At 30.3% G+C, this 13262-nt stretch overlaps 1 long non-coding RNA gene across 1 annotated transcript; it reads left to right on the plus strand.

The window, feature by feature from the left end:
* Positions 1 to 3324: 3324 nt before the first annotated feature.
* On the plus strand, positions 3325 to 4008 carry LOC143191433 (uncharacterized). Its single transcript, XR_013004502.1, has 3 exons — positions 3325 to 3526; positions 3585 to 3766; positions 3832 to 4008. It is a non-coding gene; the product is annotated as an uncharacterized LOC143191433 (long non-coding RNA).
* Positions 4009 to 13262: the final 9254 nt, after the last annotated feature.

Below are 13262 nucleotides of genomic sequence, written 5' to 3' on the forward strand. Positions count from 1 at the left end.
CCTCCAATTCTTCCGGCCAATTGTATATTATTTTGATAATTAGATTTAAAAAACGTTGGATCAACCAGCATTTAGTAATAATAGTTCTTTCGCATTTACGCTACAGCCAGCTTTGTGCAACATATACACAGCAATACGTTATGGCCTTGAATATTCCACTTCGGTGTCGATGTAGATGGTTCTCATGGACTAACAAATTACTTTTTGCGTTTAGAATTATGGAATATCCAGAGAAAGCTTTTCTTTTTTATCTGGCCAGCAATGAAACCACAGTATTGAAACGTTTCGCTGAAATGGCATTTTCAGTCGATTCGTGTGGTAGCCATTTTTATTCATTTTAAATCTTTCCCATCACACATAAACATTTGTAAACTTCAAATGTTAATCTGTTTAAAAAATTTTTGTGAGGTTTGAATTTTGTATTTAAATTTGAATAGGTTTGCGGCCAATAAGCCTTCCAATTTATTGTTTTCTAACTTTTTTATTCCTTGAAGTAGTTCACTGAAACCAAAACCGACAATTAGAATATGACGGAGCAGTATCAAATCAAACAAAAACATAACGAATGTTAAAAATGCAGTATCTAGCAGCAATGGAAGGCTGCCATTTTGTCTCGAGAAAGACCAATGCCATAGGGGATAACAGGTTAGTTTGTTCAAGACTTCTTTACACTATTGCTTTATTTTGACCATCGCTGATGAAAATACATGCAAGCATCTAATGTGTAATGTCTGCGTATATAGCTTAATATTTGATGCTAAGTATGTTTGTTAATACTAATTCTATTTTTAACAAAACATTTAAAAAATATAAGGAATAATATACAATAAAAAGAATCCCTATTTTTATTGCGAAAATCTCGTTAACATAGAGACAAACTCCGTTTCCGGCCAATCATGTTTTATTATGTTCGTATTATTATTGTTATCGGACACTAGGGGGCGCAAAACATAAATTCTACAAATAATACCCTAGTGCGTAGTCACAATTTCTCGCGCTCGTTGGCATTTCACGTTTAAAGGTCAAGCAGCGTATATTGCCAATCTCTATCCATGTATATATGTAATACATAGATTTATTAAATATCTATTCGCTTAAAACTTATCTGTATATTAAATTTAATTGCAAAATTAATTAAACATGTATTCAAATTAAATCAATTGGTCGTAATTTTAACATTGTGAATCATAACGATAGTTTGAAGTGACACATTTCATAATTTATATCTTTATCTGCCATGAGTGCCAATACTGTGTCAATAATGACATCTGAAAATGATGGAAAATAGTACTTTTGACACTCGATTCGAAGAAATTAGCTAATAAGAATTGTAAACCGAACTTGAAATTTTAGCGTTTCGCTCGAGTTTCCCCCCTTCCCCCACATATCCTGATTTGGTTCCAATGGAACGACCTCGGAATGACGCTCTTTCGAATAAAAGATGAATTTTGAAAATCGGCCCATAATTGACGAAGAAATCGACGAACAAACATTTAAGAAAAACAACCAAACATAGAACTCCCTCTTTTTCGAAGTCTGATAAAAATAACAAATCGATTGGAATTTTTTCTTTGTTTTTTCTCTTCCTTTATAATAGAATAAATAAAAATACTTAATTGCCGTCAGAATACAGGTTTATTTTTCAGAGACACTCATGAGTTATACTTATGTCCTGATGGGAATCCATAATCTTCTCAATTTGAAGACCTACTAATAGAATCGTTATAATAACAACAAACTTTTACAATTTATTTTTTACGACTGATAACCTAGATCGAATAAGTTTTCCGACAACAATTCAGCAAAGTTCATAATATTCTAAACATATTCTAAAATCATACGATTCAAAATATATATTTCAAGTTATAGAATTTTAATGATAATAATATCTTCGTTCTTATGACCTCGTAAACTTACAAAATAAATCATAATCTAAATATGGCTAGATTGTGCTTTTCTGGTCTTTTTATCATTGTCGGGTGTTAGAGGGAAATTGCCTTAATGGACATTATCACATTTCATAAGACCGGGGAACATTACTGGGTAGGGTTTCAAGCATCTCTAGTGTCAATATATTTTTGCTCATGAGCAGGAGCCAAAGGAAATAAAATAGCACGTAATATATTTTGTATAGAGTTTATTAACCGATTTTATGAAATTGGAAGAAAATATTTCTATTTGTATTGTAGTTTGTTCTATCAGTTTTTAAAAATGTAATATTTGTTTTAAATTCAGTGTGGATTTTTCCTTGTCGTTTTACTATTATATATATTAACATGTCGGGACATGCAACCCAATCAGTTTATAAAATTCGATTTGTGTTAATACCAGTCAACACTTGTTATCATCTGACTGCTAAATTATTCAAAATTTAATGATAATAATTAGAGGTTATAAACCGACAGAAGTTGTTTTAGAGCTTATTTTGATACATTTATAACTACATCTTTAATATTTGTGATTACTCGGAATTTTTTAAATATATTTTAAAGTCTCCTTTTACCCTTACCGTTACGTTAAAGTGTAGGGCCTCAGCATTAAGCCTACCAACTGGCGAGTGACCAACTTTAGAAATCATTCCAGAAGACATCCGGTCTTACCTAGCCTGGTTACTGGCGTGACTGGAATCATTTCCTTTGTCGGATTTTACACTCTTGCCTAGAACAATCACAAATTTTTAACATTCACGAACATAAATTTACGACCATGCCCCAGCGGGATTCGAATCCGCTGCTATGACAACAGTAGGAGTCCGTCCTATCGCCTTTACCACTGCGCCACCAAGCCGGCTGCTTACTCGGATTGAAAATGCCAACGCCATTAAATAGTCAGAGTCAAGAACTGATTGTGTTTCTAGTCAGTTGCGAACAGGAACTAATAATATGGATGCGGATCCTTCTTGCCAGTAAAATGAGTTATAGGAATAACATTGGTACTATTAAATATTAAGTCGTACCAGTTTTATTGAAAATATCTTTAAAATGTTGCAGCTGCAGTTAAGTTATCAATATAAGCACTGGGAGCGGTTGAATACAAAGAGCCGCACAATACAAAGCGTTTGTCTGCCAATTATTCATAGAAAATTTAGGAATATGCAGCTCTTTGAGGGATGTAAGTTATCCTTTCATTCACTGTTACGAAACACAGTATTTAAATGGTGAAAGAAATGGAAACATAGAAACAATGAAACATTTATTGCAGATATATTATTGTTCATGGTGGATCCAGGCATGGCTTTATTCCTGAAGTTTTGTTAGTGTTTTGTCACTCGGTAACAGGATACATTACTCAGTCATCTTCGGTTTTGGCGCATGCGCACTATCCTGCATAGAATAAACCATAGAAAAGGAAAGCAATATGGTTTGTTATTTTCGAGTCCGATGGGTACAGTCGTTCAAGTTAAAACAACAACAAAATCTAGGATATTAGAGTTTGTGTTACATTAATAATTAAATTGTTGCGTTATTCTTGGTGGTTTAACATACATTGGTTTTAAAATATGGAAGAACGAGGGTAACTACAGAATGTAAGGTTATATTTTTAAAAGTTATAAAAAATCCAAACAGCATCAATTTTATTTATAGTGGGAATGTTAACTGCCAAATTTATAACACATAATTTTTAACGACATCGAATTGGTATCAACATATGCCAAAATTTAACGATAACAAGAACAGAGGAGAAAATGATTCTTGTTGTGTTGGAAGTAGACAAGACATTGATGAGGTTTGAATATCAACAGTAGTAGCAAAAATTGTAGTAACTGGTAATAATTAGACATTTATTTTAAACATAATATATTTTAGTAATGATATAAATTTAATTTTATAGGTAAGATGTAGCTAGAATTTGTTGAGAGTGAAAGTCAAAGAATGTGAAATTCAGAGAAGAAATTAGAGATTTTGCTAAGATGTAACAACAGGTACAGTGATACCATGAAATCATTAAATTTGCTAACAAAAGTAGACCGGGATCAAATAAACAAGATATAAAACTATCAATGACACCCTAAGGATCTAATGACAAGGAAAATACAATGTATTATTATATAAGAGTATAAGTAAATAAAATACTGTTTTGTAAAAATAATGGTAGATTGACTGCGATTTCTTTCAGCTTAAAAGTACGATTATCCATTGATTTTAAGCTAGTAAATGTACAATACCATAATCGAAAGCTCGAGGTAGTCAATTCATTAAGGGAATTTGTGGATCAAGAATAGTAGCGATCATAGTTGATCATATTTGGAGATTTTTAGGAGAATTTCACTGCTTTCATATATAGTGGTGGCTTTTTCATTAAGTTTTAACTATATTGGCTGGATTTTATCTAAACGATTTTAGTCTTTTTATGGTAAAGTTTATTTATATGGTTCTTGGAGATCTTGTTAATTCTTCAAATATGTAAATTAATTTAAATATGGTGTTTTTATAACTATAGAAAGGCATATAGAAAATATTTTTATTATTTCATTTTATTCATTTTTAAATAAAATGTGTTATTTCAAAAAATGTTTAATGTTTACTTCCCTCCATGTATATAGTTTCAAAATTAAATCAATTCTTTATCAAATTTATAAAAAATAATGATGTGTAGTATGCTTTTATAAATGATATTATATTTTTGTTTTTTTTTATTCAATACTTTTTAAATAAAATGTGTTATTTCCAAAAATTTACCGTTTTTATTTACCTGGTTAACCTATTTACCTGCTCTAGAAATTAACAATCTCAAAAAATAGAAAACAAAAGAAATTTAAATTCACCAAAACGAAACAGTCTTTATGCGAAAAGGGGATAAATCAAAATCAGCTTGATGTTAGCTGTATGAGAGTTCAAATACTTGAAATGTATAAAAAAAGTAAGTAGTTTTTTCAATCGAGACATAATTTAATACAATTATTTCAGAGAAAATTCTTAGTCTTGAAAGTATCCATATGAAGCTGAGAGATATGCAGTTATTTGAGGGATGTTGATCATCCCTTCTTACACTGTTGGGTAATATAGGATTTCAGTGATAAAAATAACCAACGAGGGGGTTTAATGGAATTTGCAGACATTGCTTCTATAAGAATACAATTTTTAAAAATAAACAACAAAATCAAGGAAGAATTATTATCACAATTTGTATATTTAGATGAGGCGTGCATATTTCAGAATGGTACATTGGGTCTTTCATAATAAGATGATAATAAATCTAGCGTAAAGGCAACAAAAGTTGATGGAAAAAAGTAAACGTAGGCATAACTATCAATTAGGTTTTATTAGTCATAACATTTATTAGTAATTCATTGCAAACATAGCTATATGTCATGAAGAACTATTTCTGGCTGGAAACAGGAATATAAATGAAATATTATATAATAAATGAATTATTTCTGGTGCAGAATTAGTGTTTTCCTCTAGGGCCAAGAGTGACTACCATGAAGAAATGAATCATAACTTGTTTTTGCAGTGGTTTGAAAATCAAATGTTAAAGAACTAGGAGGAACCATCAGTTATTGTTATGGACAATTCACCATATCTTAGTACACTGGTGGAGAAGATCTCAACAGGTGAATCAACAAAGACTGCAATTAAGGAATGGCTTAAAGTACATAAAACACGTTTTAAAGAAATCATGTTAAAGAATGAACTATTTCAAATTGTTAATAGGTAGATATAAATGAAATATACCGTCCATTCAAATTTTATTTTTACATACGTCATCAAGATATTTAATATATTGCCCGCTACAATTTGTAAATTCATTTCATAATCAGACAATATTTTCCTAAAGAGACACAATGCTGTCTGATTAATTCGAACGCGTAAACGAATGAGTCTGTCAAATTCGTCCGGTCAACAGACGTATGCAAAATTCTTGAAAGCAGTAGTGATAAGAAGTTATAACTTTAACCTATAAACTGTGTGGCTGTATAATTAAAAGTAGTTTTTAGATGTACTATAAGGTTAAAATAAATTATATATATATATATATATATATATATATATATATATATATATATATATATATATATATATATATATGATATAATTAAAACCATCCATGAAAAGATTTTATCATCATTCCATACTATTCGGAATTGACTGAGACTCGGTCCTAACTTTTTTTTCCTTTCAAGAGGGACACGATAGAATTTTTTTCGAGTATACCGGAATAATAGCAATTCGTAAAATTCAAGTGTAGACTTAAAGGAATCTGTGGGGAAAAAACGTAATAAAGCTGTTTTTTTCGTCAGGTGATACGAAGAATTATTCCACCTTAATAAACAGCTTATTATTCAATTATGTTTAAGAAGTTTCGGTAAAGATTCCAGGTGGAAGTTTTAAATTGGATTTCTTTGTCGTTGTATGCTTCCCGCGTTTATTAAAGTTGTCTTTGTCAGAAATTCATTTACAGTTAAGGATTCACGGTCTGATTAAATCCAGGTGCCGAAAGTTGAAATATCATACAAATTATTAAATAATTTAAAAGTAAAAAACCGAAATTGCTCTATATATATATATATATATATATATATATATATATATATATATATATATATATATATATATATATATATATATATATATATATATATATAATATTTAATAATATGTAATGGTCAGAATATGTTATGTACAGTTATCCTTATTATATTATAATTATAATCTTTGGTTCACTATCAGAATCACTGTTCAAGTTAATTACCCAATTGTTAATTTCTAATCTTTCTTGTTCACAACATCTAACACTTGTTCCACAATTCCACCATTTGTCAATTTCGAATTTTGTTTCTAAAATATATAAGCTAATATATATATATATATATATATATATATATATATATATATATATATATATAAGCAGGTAAATAGGTTCAGCAAGTAAATAAAAATGGTAAAATTTTGGAAATAACACATTTTATTTAAAAATTATAGAATTTTCTCAAAAAAAACGAAACAATCAAAATATAATTAATGTATCTAGCCATTCTATTTTTATAAAGTCATACTACACATCACTATTTCTTATTTACTTTGTAAATGTACACAAATTTGATAAATAATTGATTCAATGTTGAAATTATATATAGGGAGGGAAATAAACATTAACCATTTTTTGAAATAACACATATTATTTAAAAAATGAATGAATTTTTGTTTTTTTTTTGAGTTTTTTAAGAAAATTCAATACTTAAATCATAATAAGAAATAATAAACGATAATAGATAGATAATAGAGAATAAACGAATCAAGACAATATATTATGCCCCAGAAAATTGTTTTATTATACTGTCAGTAGGTCTGTTTATTTTTAACTTTTTTATTTTATCCCGAGACATTGCCACGTCGATAATGTAACATATTTTTGACAAATATCTTAATCATCAGAAATTAAATTGTTTGATGTGACGTGACATCAGGGTTATTACGTGCCGCACCTGCGTGTCAAACTTTATCAAATATCTTTACAGCAAAATGTTTCTTTACAGATGCCTATAATGTAGATTTAAATCGGCCAATCAAATTACTGGAATGGCCGAGATGACCCCATCTGGATGTTGGGCAAAGCAAAACATTTCGCCAGAGATCCCTATTGAGTTGACTATCTATTACTCAATGATATTAACCTTTCAAAATAATAAAATATACCCATTACGGTTTCAAATAATTTATAGACCGAAATAATTAGGCGATATTTTATAAATATACACTCTTAATCTCTACTCTATGCTATTACTTTGTTTGACGAAAAATTATATAGCATAAAAACATATTTATAAAACACAAAAAACCGTATCCAAAAAATTTCAATCTAATATTTTATGGAACCTCGTCAATTCATTTTAAAAATATCATCATAATATTTATAACGATATCTGTGGGTTATATTTTGAACTCTCAGTATAATTTCTGCAACTAGTTAAACACACCCCGATGTATAATGAAATAAAACGTAACACTATGAATACAGAATTCAATGTTGTTTTTTGTATTAATTTTTTGTATTAAATAGTATTATACTGTTAGTATAATTACTGTTAGATGTCAGCGTTAAATGAAAATATTAAACGACGTATTGTTGCCAAAAAAAAACAGCAATAGAGAGTAACAAACATGAAGTCTTTTGTCTATTGCTTCGAGGTGCTGAAGAAATGCGATAATCTATCGATGAATAGATCTCTGTACGCTATCGTCATATTGCCAGATAGTTGGGAAAAATTTTTAGAAAATATTAACAAATGTCTTCTTCTATTCTGGTAAAACTCTATAATTTATATGTTATATTTAGTTAAAGCACGTATCGAGGAATAATTTTTAGGTCTAACATTTTTGTGTAATATGCAAATCAAGCAACCAGGAATAGCCGACACAAAATATATAAACAAACATTTTAGGCTCTGGCCGACGCGCTGCCAGCTCTAACTCTTATAGGGTAGACTATTCGTCGTTTCTGCTTTACTTAAATAAACAACGCACGCGTATTTTTTCAGTAAAAATCTGGCAACGTTGTGCCGCGAAATTCGGACATGCAATTTTGACTGGGAAGACAAATCCTTTACATTTGAAACGATATTAAAACAGAAAAACACTGTTAAAAGAACCAATTTTAATTTTAAGCAGTGTTATTTAAGATTTCGTATTACTTTCGATTATTGTAGAATTATTGAAACTATTAGAGAGTTTTAGCAAGTTGGAATAAAAAACGTTTAAGAATAATATAATCATGTAATGTTATATTATTTATAGATAGAACAAATTAATGTATCCGCATAATAGAATGTGTTCAGTATTATGGAGGATATTATACATTACTAACAGTGATTTATTAATTTTGTAAATATTTTAAAGCATTGATAAATATTAAGGTGTTAAGATAAATAACGATTAATGTTATGTTATATGTGACTATATGACATTTTATTCTTTGAACCTTGTATCAATTATCTTTATTATTTACTTTATAGACCTAAGTTTTGAAAAATCAATAGTTAACTTCATTAAATATACATTTTTAAATTGTAAATAATAAATTATTTTACCTTACTTTGTTCGTTATTGTTTTAATATACATGCTTAACTCAAGTGTCAATTTCAAGATTGTTTCATTCACATATTCTCTATTTTAATATATAAACATGTATTACTTGATATAATGTTATGATACTTTGTTATAATGTTTATTACAACTCACCCTTATTAATACTTTGTTGATTATTGAAACATAAAGGAAAGTGATGAAATATGATAAAGATGTTATATCTCAAATACGTTTCTTATCTTATATTGAAAATAATGCCAAAAAAAGCAACTGTTTATAACATAGCATGTTTAAATTAGTCCCTTTACTCTATTATGAGAGAAATATGATTAATTTAATAAATTATGGTCGAATTTCGACCATAGGATAATCACTCGTTTTCATTAACATAACATAGATTACAATTGTTCTCAATACATGCCCTTTTAAAGTGAAAACACGATCGAAACATAGGTAAGTGCCTAGTAAATGGATGAAGCATTAAATTCCTTAAATTACTTAAATAGTAAAATAATATTAATGATGACAATGATGAATAAAATATTATTGCCGCTCTATATAGATTCAGCAAGATGAACTCTTAAGAGACAATAATCCCGGCACACTTGATTAATGATAATCATTTTTACGGGTGTCTCCTGTTGGCGCGCCCCTCGCGAGCGGTGATCACAACTAACGACCGCTGCCGTGGAGCGGTTTTGGTTAACTGAGTGAAAATGGACGGCCCCGTTACCCCGTCCGCCTTTAAACTATCCGATCAGTAATTATTGATTAACGAAGCATCAATTTCCGAGGCAAATTGCCCTTTAATCCGTCTTTAATTAGAACTGGCAACGTGAGGTTTATAGTTTCTGGTCCCGATCACTTAATCGACTTACTGTGGCGGAGGGGCGGAAGGGTTCGGGAGGACGGAGCCGACGGATCTGTGCAAGATGAGTGGGTGGTTCAAAACCGGCGTTTTATTGCAAAGTTGGCGTGCTTTTCCGTAATCCAGGGACTGGAGAGTGGAAAAAAGAACGACGGGCGGTTAACTGGATTAATTACGATTATCGACATGGGTCAGGAGTGATGGATTTCGCGGTGGATATTGATAAATACTTTAGAGAAGCGTTCCAGCAATATTCTATTTTATTGAGGCTACATTAACATCACGTAAACCACTAAGATAATGAATCGTTAACAGCCTGGTTATTATTTATTACATAATTCCTTAGTGCCTTAATAAATCTCATTGTCTTCATAAAACATGATAACCTTAAAAGATTATCTTTTAGAAAACTATTTCAAACTTAATTTCCTTCATTGCTCTAATCAGTCTCAATGCAAGGTTTTTCTTTTTTATAATATCTTTCATTAAATATGCTTAGTACAATCTTAATTTGCAAGTCAGTTTATTACTATTGTTCTGTCGTGGTTGCATCAATACACAAGCAAGAGGAGTGCGGGATAAATACATCTGTATGTATTTCCCAAGTTAAAATTAAATTAACCTCCTATTAAACTAAAATACCTATAAAAAATCACCAAGAGCAGTATATGACTCCAAGCCAATTTAATCGAATCAATCTATTATAACTTGTTATGGCAAGGTATAAGAAGACTGAAAAGCCAACCTAAACTAAACCCTTTGGTATCAGTTTCGAAGACGGATGTACCAGTGATCCCGCAAAAATTATCACAGAACAGTTTCGCTTCATTGTTTATTGGGATATCTAGCGAAGCCATTCTGTAGCCCTCTTTTGTCGATTATAAAATTACCCATGAGGTGCCCATATGTCTTAATGATGATTCTCCTTCATTTATAAACTATATATTTACAATAAAGTGTCTTTTCAGATCCTTATCTGAAATAGATAGATCGTGAACTACTGATCCTGATGGTCTTCCATACCCACTTCTTACCAATCTACCACCTTCAGCCCTAATTTTTCTATTGAACATGAAATATAATATAATTCCCATCGTTTCACCTCTAACTGGAGAATCAATGTTTTAGTCTATAAGGAAACCTAAAAAAGCAAAAAGATATACCAATCTCTCTAAGTCATAACCTTTGCAAAATATTTGAGGGAATGGTGGGAGTAAGACTAAATTGGCATATACATTCTAACTCGCTTCTTTCCCACAAACAGTTTGCTTTTATTTGTGGTTGTTCAACTATAGACCGACTTCTCAATCTAAAACAAAATAGGGATAGCTTTTCTAAGACATGGCATATGATTGCAGTATTTTTAGACATAGATCGAGTATCTAACCTGGAGATACATAACTATTAAATAGCTATACCCCTAGAACATAAAGGGAAATATTCTTTATATTATTAAACACTTCTTAAGCATAAATAACGGTGTCCCTCAGGGATCTATTCTCAGCTCTACACTATTCAATATTCCCATAAATTCCATATTCCATGCCGGAAGTCCAAATGTTAATGTTCATCTTTCTAGGAATGTCGCTCATTCTGCTTCGGGATTTAGCGATCCCTCAAGTGACATAATTTAAAGTGTTTCCCTGTTTCTAGACCTGTACTTTATATATAACCCTAAGCAGAGATATGTCCTTTGTCATGATGACCCCGTAGTGGACAAATTTTCCAGGAATATTTTTTTTATTATTGGGATATCAGCAGTGTAGATCAATTTCAGAAATGGTACCAAGACACTAACCCACCAAACTTCAACCAACATTTTTGACAACGCCCCGCCATGTGAAACTATAAGTTTTCTTTCGGAAAGATACGACTCCAGCTACTATAACCAATTATAGTTACAAAAAAATAATTTGCTCATCTTGTGTATTAAACCCAAATACCATACTTCACCAAGTACCTATGAGACATCTATGAATATTGCAGGGTCATTACAATAATGTTTCTTTTCAATAATCGTTAATACTATATGCACTTAGTCGATAGTTATTTCGAAACTCAAACTGAAATCTGGTCATTTTTTAAATCATTTTTTATATTTTTATAAATCTTTTAATTACCAAGAGAGTTGAAACCTTAACACAAGGAATAATATATGTCTTCTTCTGGGCTTCCAATTCATTAACATATTTTTCGAAGCAACGCTATTTATATTCGTTAACCTTTTGATTTATCTAATCGCTGATTTTATTAGACGTTCTCTTCTCTACAATGTTTTTGGTATTGAACCATACCCTTTTATCTTTTCTTCTTTCTTTTATCATATCCCTAATATTGCGAGGGTAATTTAATTCTAAATAAATAATAATTTAATAGCGACACCTTCAACAACCGTTTGGAAGTCTCGAAAAACATAAAAGCATTTATGCATAATAGATTTTGTATGGTATATTTTGACTAGCAGAGTGGATTTAGAATGACCATTCCAAACGCAAAGAGTCATGTGTTAGTCCAGAACTCAAGTATTGCTTTGCATATAGCGAAGTCAAAAGGTTGATATGTTGTGAACTACTATAACTGAATTAAAAGATTATTGCAGATATCTAGCAACGTCAATTGAACAACGTATTGTTGCAAGAAAATACCAGCAATAGTGAGTAACAGACACAAAGTCATTCTTTTGCATGATAACGTTCGGCTGAATTATGTAATATTTCTGAATAATACCCTATTTATACATGGAATGAGAAGTTTTGCGCATCCAGCATACTCATCAGACATAGCGCCTTTTGATTACCACTTGTTCAAATTGATACAGCACTGCTTAGCTGATGGATTTTCAATTATGTATCGCCATGATTCCAAAAAGATGGGGAAAATATTTTGATCAATACATATTATACCATTTTTTAACAATAAAGTAAAAAAAATAATCTCACTACATGGAAGCTATTATTTTCACTTTTTATAAATTTTTAACTTGATTTATAGACATTGAGTGGTATGTAAATCTTATAAAATCTAGTTAAAATAATTGAGATATTCGATTATATTTCGAACATTATGGAAATGTCTGATTTCAAACGCAGACGTGTTGACTAATTTACGGTAATATACGAAGAAGTTTGTCGAGTTTATCAAGAATTCCTACTAATTTATCCTAGGTGGAAAACACCTTTTTGTCCCCTATAATTTAAACTTAATTCAAGTAATTTCTATAACTTCCAGAGGAAACATTTCGGCGCTAACGTGATTTTCATTTCCACTCGCTGTCTGAGAACGGAATAATGGAGTGAAAAAACTACTTTGCTAGTGACATATCATTAAGCAGGAAAATATTCTTGTTTAATTTAATTAGAAATAGTAA

The sequence above is a fragment of the Rhynchophorus ferrugineus genome, unplaced genomic scaffold, assembly GCF_030347505.1.
Source record: "Rhynchophorus ferrugineus isolate W39M unplaced genomic scaffold, kcgeb_rfMv2 rfM1, whole genome shotgun sequence".
NCBI classification, from domain to species: domain Eukaryota; kingdom Metazoa; phylum Arthropoda; class Insecta; order Coleoptera; family Curculionidae; genus Rhynchophorus; species Rhynchophorus ferrugineus.